The sequence below is a fragment of the Sapajus apella genome, unplaced genomic scaffold (assembly GCF_009761245.1).
Source record: "Sapajus apella isolate SASKATOON/1434 unplaced genomic scaffold, GSC_monkey_1.0 scaffold8, whole genome shotgun sequence".
Lineage (NCBI taxonomy): Eukaryota > Metazoa > Chordata > Mammalia > Primates > Cebidae > Sapajus > Sapajus apella.
In genome coordinates, this window is record NW_022436948.1 from 16,246,997 (window position 1) to 16,257,179 (window position 10,183).

A 10,183-nucleotide genomic window follows, 5' to 3' on the forward strand; every position below is an offset into this window, starting at 1 on the left:
ACATACCAGTATGTCATCCCAGCAGCCTCAGCATGCAGCCACTTGTGAGCTGTGAAGGAAAGAACGAAAGAGGGTAAGCAGTGGATGGGATTCCAATGTGAAAGAACAGCACAGCAGAAGCAGCAGCATTGGAAATCTAACTCCACTTCCAATGCTAGAAGACCTAGACATAAAATTTAGGGAGTTGTTCTTCCATAATAAAAGAAAAATCCAAATAACTGAATAAGGCAACTGAGTAAAGCAATTAAATGCGATGCTTCAGGATAGACATCAAGGCCATTAATAGCAATTAATGTCTTTTGTTCGTAGTATTATGCATGGGGTATTATAATCTCTACATAGTAAAATGATCTATTTTTCACTTCATTAATCAGAAAACGTGATCATTGTGATCAAAAAAGTGGCCTCTTTTTACTTCCCGACCAAGATTTAACTGCAAGTGCTTACAATGAGGTCTCATTTTCTCAAGATTTTATCGTGGTTAAAAGATGTACTACAGCCCATTGGTCGGTAGGTTATGGATTATCATAATAAATACTTAAAATCACTTATCAAAATAAAGAGCCAAAGCACACTCTGCCATGCAGTGGGCCTGATTTTTTAATCTGAGTCTCTCACTTGCTAACTGGAAGTACTCAAAACTCCAGATGACTTGTCTTATCATTGGTGAGAATCAAAAAGGTTTATACACTGGAGATATTTTAGCACTTTTCCCAACTAGGTCACCCTCATTACACTAGCTTTGAGGCTTCTCTTACATTGTCTTTCTTATGTGTCAGTTCAAGAAACAGGCTTTCAGAGACAAGCACACCGACCCTCTCAGCCAATGATCCACCAAGCGACTATTCCACATGTAGGCAGCTCTACACATAGCCACTTGCTAGGGGGAAAGAAAATCAATTTATACCAGAAGTTTACTGAAGCTATTTTATTGTATTTATTTTTACAATGTACGAAACTTCGGCCTGAAAAACAGGCTGGCTTATTTTGTGTATTTACTTATAAGGTGAACTTATTTATATACTTATTTATAAGAGTGTATTGAGCAGGTATCAGACTGATTAGAAGGAGTGAGGGCAAATATGTTTGCTTGCTTACTTGTTGTTAAAATTGTTCTGGAATGGTAATGAGGCTGGGAAAATATCATTACATCCAGATTATTGGACCGTGCACCTGCCCAGAATCTTTCTCCGAGTCCCACAAAATAATGGCAGCCAACAATGAATAGAGCAAGGGCCACCTGAGAGAGGAGGAAATGAACAAGACACCTGGGAGCAGATAGGAGCACAGAGTGGGCCAGTGAGCAGCAATCCACTTGAGGAAAATATTTATTTCCTCTGAGGGCAAAAGGGGGCAATTGTGAATAAACCTTAGCAGCAACAAATGGTGAAGGGAATCTGTAAGCCAGGTCATCAGAGAGTGTACCTACCCCCTCAACCACAGCGCCTTCTCCTGCCTTGGGAGACCCCTGAAGGCCACTGGTTGGTGAGTGCAGGGATAAAGACACCAAAGGCTAACTCTTCACTTTCAACGAGCCTTCCGTTTGAAGTTCTAAAGAGCCGCAAACCTCACAGAACCCACCATCTGCTGGGTCTTTTGAATGAGGTCAAAGGTAGCCCACTCTGTGGGCTGAGATAATTGCTTCTTCAGGCTTAGTTAATTAGGACAGTTGTTTCATTATCAGCCAAGTTCTTTTTATACATACAGCCCACATGAATTGAGTTTGAAGATTCATCTCAGAAACCAGGCCAGGGCAGGAAAACCCAAATAATGCACAGCAACATTCTCATTTTTAAAAATGTTGAAGTCTTGAGTTTTATGTAGAAAACAGTAAAACATAAACTCACACATTTAAAGGAATATAGTAAATGAAAGAAATACTCAAGGAAAGAATTTGGCAACATTTTTATTCTTTCATTTGAGCATGAATATATGTAAGTTCCTTCTTGTTGACTAATCTGAAGTTACTATATTCCTAACCACCCTCCCATTTATGGACACCCTTCCCCATCACATTCCACATGGAGCAACTACAGTTATAAAAAGGACAAATAAAACGGGGAAGCAGGCCGGTGGCTCACACCTGTAATCCCAGCACTTTGAGAGGCCAAGGTAGAAGATTGCTTGAGCTCAGGAGTTTGGGACCAGCCTGGGCAACACGGCAAAAATCCTGTCTCTACCAAAAAATACAAAAATTAGCTGGACGTGGTGGTGCGTGCCTGTAGTCCCAGCTACTTGGGAGGCTGCGGTGGGAGAATCACTTGAGTCCAGGAGGTCGTGACTGCAGTGAGCTGTGATCATACCACGGTGCTCTGGCCTGCGTGACAGAGTGAGACCCTGTCTTAAAAAAAGAAGGTGGTGGAGAAGCAACTATTGTCACTACAGAATCAAAATGGAGTAAGAAATTGTCAACAGAACACTACCTGTGGGAGTGAGAGATACGGAGCCTTCTGTCCTTTTGTGTCTATCCTCTGATTACTCTCTGTAATTGTGCCTTGGTCTTATGGGTTAGGTTTGGTTATAGAGTTTTTGCCATGACTCTACATCTGTTGTGTCTTAAGAGACTCAGGAAAGAGGAAATTCCAGCATCAAACTTTAATCCAATATATTAGGTTGGTGCAAAAGTAACTGTGGTTTTCCATAACTCTTGCCATCACTTTTCATGGCAAAACTGCCACTACTTTTGCACCAACCTAAAAGTAAGTACTCTCATGAAGTTTCTTCCTTTCCCCTCAAAATTGTCCTTCTCTTTACTCTACAGAGCCGAAGATTGGTTCTTATGTTTTTATTGCTGATAATTCTTCTGCACCCAAAATCTACCTGGATTTTCTCATATGCCTCAGCACTGTTGACTTACACATTTGGGTATGACCAAGACTTCACTGAGCATGAATTCTCTCTGTTCCCACAAAACTTTTTACACGTTTCCCTGACGACACTCTGTTATCCGTGCACTTTAGCAGGCTTTTTTATTTTCCCACATCTCTCCTCCATGAAGCTACAAGCACCTTGAAGACAGAGACTCCGATATAAAAGCAAAGCACAGTGCCTGGACCATAGTAGGAGCTTACTAAGTTTATACTGAATGAATAAAAAAATAAATCACAAAATATGGAAGATGGGAATCTGATGGCTGTCTTCCTTCACTTAGATGTCTTTCCTACTTCGGCAACCAGCCATTGGAGACAGTGATTTGATTATACAACTATGTTGATTATCTCTGTCATTGTCAATTTATTTGAATTCATGCATTTCTTTACTCATAAAACTATGAAAGCTTAGGATTATGTGTCCTTAAGGATTGTTGCCATCAACACATACTTTGGCTGGTTAAACTCTACTCTTTCAAGATAAAGAAAAATGCATTCTTCTTAATAGTGTGAAAACTTGGAGATTAGGGAAAACTTTAGGAGTGGAAATTCGGCTGGGAAAACGGAAATTGTTCATTCACACGGGTTGATCTCTAAAGTTAGAATCTATCTGGATACCACTTCACCAAGTAATGGTCAGTATGACTTTTGGCAAGTTACGTAATCTTAGTTTTTCACACTGCTAAATTGGAAACAAGAATAGACTCAAACCAACAGGACTCTTACAGATTTCAGCAAGATAAAGTGTGTTCAGGGCTGGCAAGTACTGAGCTCCCCACTACTCAGCATGAGGTCTTATTACTGCTATTATGAGGCTGTGTCAGTATTCCTCATGTCACTCAGAGAAGGCCCATCCAAAGAGACACAAACGGGTATAAACCCAACTTTATTCTTCATCTCACCATGTGAGCATGAACACCCACTTGCTACTCTCCCTTCACCACCCAGAAAACCTTTCTGCGCATAATGCAAACTGCATCACAAACTCCAGGATACACCAGCTTTCAGCACATAGGTAATTTGAGCATAGTTATAACCTCCATTGCTTGGGTTCTAGCTCTGTCTGTGGGTCCCTCGGTCTGCTATTCTGGCCCATGCCGTAACAATAGCTACCAATAATACTAATATTTATTAAGTGCTTATAATGCACTTTACACATTTTCACTTATTTAGTCCTCAAAACAACCCATTAAAAAAGATGATTATTATATCAGATGACTAACCTATTATCCAATTAGGAAACAAAAGCAAAGAGAGGTCATATAACTTATCCAAAGTCACACTATAAATCAACTATGTATAGTTAAAAGATGTATTTTAAAAAATTTTTTAAAAAGAGAGATGCATTAAAATAGAAAAACAGGCCATGAGCAGTGCTCATGCCTGTAATCCTAGCCCTCTGGGAGGCCCAGGCGGGTGGATCACCTGAAGTCAGGAATTTGAGACTAGCCTGGTCAACATGGTGAAACCCCATCTCTACTAAAAATACAAAAAATTAGGCTATCATAGTGGCATGCACCTGCAGTCCCAGCTACTCAGGAGGCTGAGGCAGGAGAATTGCTTGAACCTGGGAGGTGGAGGTTGCAGTGAGCCAAGATCGCGCCACTGCATTCCAGCCTGGGTAATACAGTGAGATTTTGTCTTAAAAATAGTAATAATACTAATACTAGAAAAACATAGAGGAAAAGATGCATTAAAATAAAAATTTTAAATTGTGGCAAATTACCAGCTGGTCCAGGTATCTTGTCTTTCAGAAAAGTTACTCAATTTTACCAAAGTAGTTATAAACCCTTTGTAAAAACTCTGGAAAAGATCTAGAAATGCATAAGGTAGAAAAATTTGTGACTTTCTGCAATTAAAGTTGAGCAAGCTTAGATAAAATTCTGTGAAGGAAGAAAGGAAAAAAACGTGGGAAGTAACGAAGTTCCTCTCTAAAGTTTCCTTTCTTGTTAAAAAATAAATCATAAGAGTGCTAATAAATCTTTGTTAAGTCCTATCCTATGTAGCTGTTAGACATGCCATGCTTACAGGCATGTAGTACTTTCTATGTCCTTATACTTTAACCAAAATATCTGTGCTGGACGTGCTCACATGTCCCAGCTCTCCATTGCTTTTACCTGTTTAGAAAAGTTTTAAGTTGTTAGCCCATCAGGTTTTAGTTTAAATTTGTAGTCTGGTTTCAGCCAATGGATATCAGACACAGCAGTAAGGACAACCCCAAATGCATAAAGAATAAACATGTCTGCTTTCTTTGGTTTGTTGTACACACTGGCAAAATGGCTAGCAAGAGTACCCTTCCTGCAGCCCAGGAAGTAAAAATTGCATTGCTGAAACATCCTTTATCTCAATGCTAATTTTTCTTTGTGGCGCCAAGCATCTACTTCCAACAAAAAAGACGGAAGGAAGAGAAAAAGAACAGAAGAAGCAGATCAGGGAAGGGAAATAACCATAATTAAACTGCTAATGATGTGTAAAGCATCATTTCAGAAACATTTCATTTGTATGACTTGCTAATACTCCAGACTCTTTTGTCTTTCTCTCTCTTTAAATTGTGTCCATCTGTGGAGATCCCAACCTTTGTCCTTGCATTTAAGCAGCCAAGCCATGCTTTAACCTTGAATCTGTCTTCAATCTGTGTCCCTTCACTTGCTGAAGAGACCACTGAACATTGTTACCCCAGCCCGAATGACCCATGACGCTTTCTTCCCTTAACCACCCCTTCCTACCCAATTGCTCCCAAACTTCAGTCCATTTAGGTCCCACCTGTCTCTTGAATCTGGTCACTAGTGTCCAGGTCCTTGCCCTCTCATCCAAGCTTCTCTCTCTCATGCCAGGATTTGCATGTCCACCTGTTTGCTCCTGTGGCATCCTGGACACCGCTTCACTTCCACGTGCTATTGCTACAGCAACAGGGCTATTTTCTTTCTTTCTTTCTTTCTTTTTCATTTTTTTTTTTTGAGACAGAGTCTCACTCTGTCACCCAGGTTGGGTTGCGTGGCGCGATCTCGGCTCACTGCAACCTCTGCCTCCCAGATTCGAGTGATTCTCCTGCCTCAGCCTCCTGAGTAGCTGGGATTATAGGCACCCACCACCATGCCCAGCTAATTTTTGTATTTTTAGTAGAGATGGGGTTTCATCGTGTTGGTCAGCCTGGTCTCGAACTTCTGACCTCGTGATCCACCTGCCTCTGCCTCCCAAAGTGCTGGGATTACAGGTGTGAGCCACAGCATCCAGCAACAGGGCTATTTTCAATGTCTAAACCCAGTACAGTCTCCTGTATCAACAACAGCTCCTCAACTGTCACAGTTAATATTAAGTGTCAACTTGATTGGATTGAAGGATGCGAAGTATTATTCCTGGGTGTGTCTGTGAGGGTGTTCCTAGAGATTAACGTTGGAGTCAGTGGACTGGGAAAGGCAGACTCACCCTCAATCTGGGTGGGCACCATCTAATCAGCTGTCAGCACAGCCAGAATAAAAACAGGCAGAAGAACGTGGAAAGACTAGAATGGCTAAGTCTTCTGGTCTTCATCTTTCTCCCATGCTGGATGCTTCCCGCCCTCCAACATCAGACTCTAGGTTCGTCAGCTTCTGGACTCTTGGACTTACATCAATGGCTTTCCAAGGGCTCTTGGGCCTTTGGCCACAGACCAAAGGCTGTTCTGTTGGCTTCCCTACTTTTGACGACTGGCAACTCAGACTTAGCCACTACTGGCTTTGCTCCTTAGCTTGCAGTTGGCCGATCGTCGGACTTCACCTTGTGATTCTGTGAGCTAATTCTCCTTAATAAATGCCCTTTCCTATATACTTCTAGCCCATTAGTTCTGTCCTTCTGAGGAACCCTGACTAATACACCAGCCCTGCCATAGCCCTCAGGGTCAGCCCGTCCTCCCCAGCCTCATTTCACACTCTCTCCCCCTAGCTGTCTGTGGTCCATCCTGCAGAACCTTCTTTGCATTCCTTAGACACACCATGCTCATTCCCACTTCTGTCCTCTGTGTGGGCTCATTCATTTCCATTAACACTCCCCTTCCCATCTCACTGCCTTTCCCTGGTTAATGTCAACTCATCTTTCAGATTTCACCTTCAGTCTAACATTTAGGGAGGCCTGGCCTGACCATCTAGCTGGAGCAGGTCTGTGGTTGTTTGCTGTGTTTCTACAACATGTTTTTTCTCCTTCTGAGCCCTTCCTTCAGTCTGTGATTATACATGCCCTCCTTTGGGTATCTGGTTTGAAATCAAGGTTGTTTTATCCACTTGACCATATGTGCCATGAGCTCGGGGACCACACCTGGTTGTTTTCATCACGTCACCCAGCTGGACCTGCAAAGGGTGCCACATGTGCAGTGCCCATTGCCTGAACAAACGATTCCCTCTAAAATTCACAACAAAGCTCACTGTTGTGCCTGAGGACATACAGCAAGTGCAGCCACAAACATCAGGTCCAGCATTAGAAAGTGACTTTCTAAGTCCCCAGGCCACCAACCTTTCCAGACAATAGCTGACTTCCATTTCTAAAGAACCAGAAAAAGGTAATTGGTTTGCAAAATCAAAATCTGTTCTGGGTGCTACTGTGCCCTCATAAATGAAATTTTGTAATAAAAGAAATGAACCTATTAGAAAACAATTTTCGATGGAGTCTAATTAAGCAAGTTTCTACTCCCCTTTTCCCCCCCTCAAAAAAATCATACCATCTGGTACAAATCAAGTGAAAACTCACCCTGCTAATGACATGTCCAAACATAAATAAGGAAGGCTCAGTGGTGACAGGAAAACAGCGTTCTCTCTCTGATGTGAGTCAGGATTTTTTGGAAAGTCTGCATGAGAAAACTTTTCCAGGAAAAAGTAACAACAGCTTTTCATTCTCGATGTGTCAGTCAGTGTTTGAACTAAAGGAGAAGACTAAGGAAAAAAATATCTCGAAACCAACAGAGATTCCAAACTGCTTCAACATAGATACAACTAGAATATCTGATACTCAGAAAGCATCACACAAGTTGGCCTCACGGAGCCAAAGAGGGCTCTACCACAAAACCAACACTGTCAGGGAAAACAACGTTTCTACCAAAAGCAAGAACAGGCAATTTTCTAGGAGGCTGGAGGGAAAAAAAAAAAAATGTTTGTCACACGAAACCACAGGGGTCGCCAGGGGCAGCAAGCCGAAAGCAGCATTCATGGACGGCTGCCACCAAGTGGCCACTTCAGGTATTACAGCTACTTAAAATGTTTCTGCTTTTGGTTTTGGTTTTTTGTTGGTGTTTTTTTGAGACAGAGTTTTGTTCTTGTTACCCTCACTGGAGTGCCATAGAGCGATCTCGGTTCGCTGCAACCTCCACCTCCCGGGTTCAAGCGATTCTTCTGCCTCAGCCTCCCAAGTAGCTGGGATTACAGCCGCGTGCCACCACACCCAGGTAATGTTTTGTATTTTTGATAGAGGCAGGGTTTGACGATGTTGGCCAGGCTGGTCTCTAACTCCTAACCTCAGGAGATCCACCCACCTAGGCCTTCCAAAGTGCTAGGATTACAGGCGTGAGCCACTGCGCCTGGCCAAAGTGTTTTAATTCCCAAGATTCCCCTGGAGAAAACTACCTGTGAAAACACTGAAATCTAGAGAGCATGTCCTGGGATTTTTTATTACTCTGCCTATCACACAGTCATTTAATAAATTAAATTTTCCCCTTGAAAAGTAGATAGGGAGGCAAAATACAGCTCATAGTTGAACACATATGTCTCATAAAATATAAATTTATTTTTGTTCCCCCACTGTCCCTTAAAATGTATTCAGTTGGACTGGTTCTTCCTCTGCTCCAGGATGAAAACCCAGGCAGCTCAAGACTTTTCTGGATATGTAAAACATTGCCGCAAATTAGTAACTATAATGATTGGTCCCATGTACTTGTGTGAATTTCAATCTGTTAAAAGATGAGTCCACTCCAGCTTGGGCCAGACTCTAGCGGGCAGCTGGTGCTGGAAAAGGAGGGCATATATTCTCTCTTCCTAGTTTATTAAGCATTTAACATTTGTTTTCCATTCTGTGAGTTTCAGTTTCTGACTCCTCTAAGATTGAGTATCCAAGAGAGAGGACGAGACAGGAAAATTCTAACTTCATAAGTAGCCTCTCTCCTTGGTATTTTTGTGGATTCTTGAGTCTCTCCCCTGTATTTGCTCAGATTACGGCTATGGACTAAATTGTATCCTTCCAAAATTCATATTCCAAAGCCCTAACCCTCAATGTGATGGTATTTGAAGATGGAACCTTTGGGAGGTGTGTAAGGGTAGGTGTGATCATGAGGTGGGGCCCTCATGATGGGATTAGTGCCCTTATATGAAGACATCAAAAAGCTTGCTGATTCTCTCTCCACACATACACTGTGGATGCGATGAGAAGGTCGCTGTCTTCAAGAGAACAAGAGGTCCCTCTCCAGAACCTAGTCATACTGGCATCAAATCCCAGACTCCTAGCCTCTAGAACCATAAGAAAATACATTTCAGTTGTTCTATCAAACAATATACCCATTCTTTGGCATTTTGTTGGGGCAGCCCAAGCACACTAAGACACTGGTGAGCATGTCTTTATTCTGACTGTAGGTTTTGTGCACGCTCATTCCTCGTCGGCCCCAGGAATGCATTGATACCAGCAGCTCCTCTCTGCTGAGATCTTTTTGCGATTCCAAGCAGCCTTCCTGTACAAAACCCCTAGAGAATTCCATGCCAGCCTTTGCTGACATAGCCCATAGCTGGACCATGAGAAAAAACCCTGCATTCTTTGTCTTAAGACAAAGGGACAGAGACCAGCCCTAAGGCAACTGCAATTTCTTTTTACTTCTGCCCCAAGAGTGACTGGCCAGCCTGACTCTCATCTTGTTAATTTGCCCTGTGAAAGCCAGATAACCCAGTGTGTGCCCACCAAAATTCCAGGAGCATATAGAAAGCCCTCCCAGTAAGCTCCCTAAAGCCCCATGTCATGGTTAATTTCATGTGTCAACTTGGCTACACCATAGTACCCAGATATTTGGTCAAAACAGTCTACATGTTGCTTTGAAGTTATTTTCAGATGACATTAACATTTAAATCAATAGACTTTTAAGAAAAGTAGATTAACCCTCTATAATGTGGGTAGGCCTCCTCTAATTAGCTCAAGGCATTAATAGAAAAAAGACTGGCCTCCTCTAGAGAAGAGAGAATTCTGCCAGCAACCTTCAGACTCAGGCTGCAAAAATCAGCTCTTCCCTAGATCTTTGGCCTACCCTCTACCCTGCAGATTTTGGACTTGCCAACCTCTACAATTGTGTGAGCCAATCTCTTTCTGTGTGT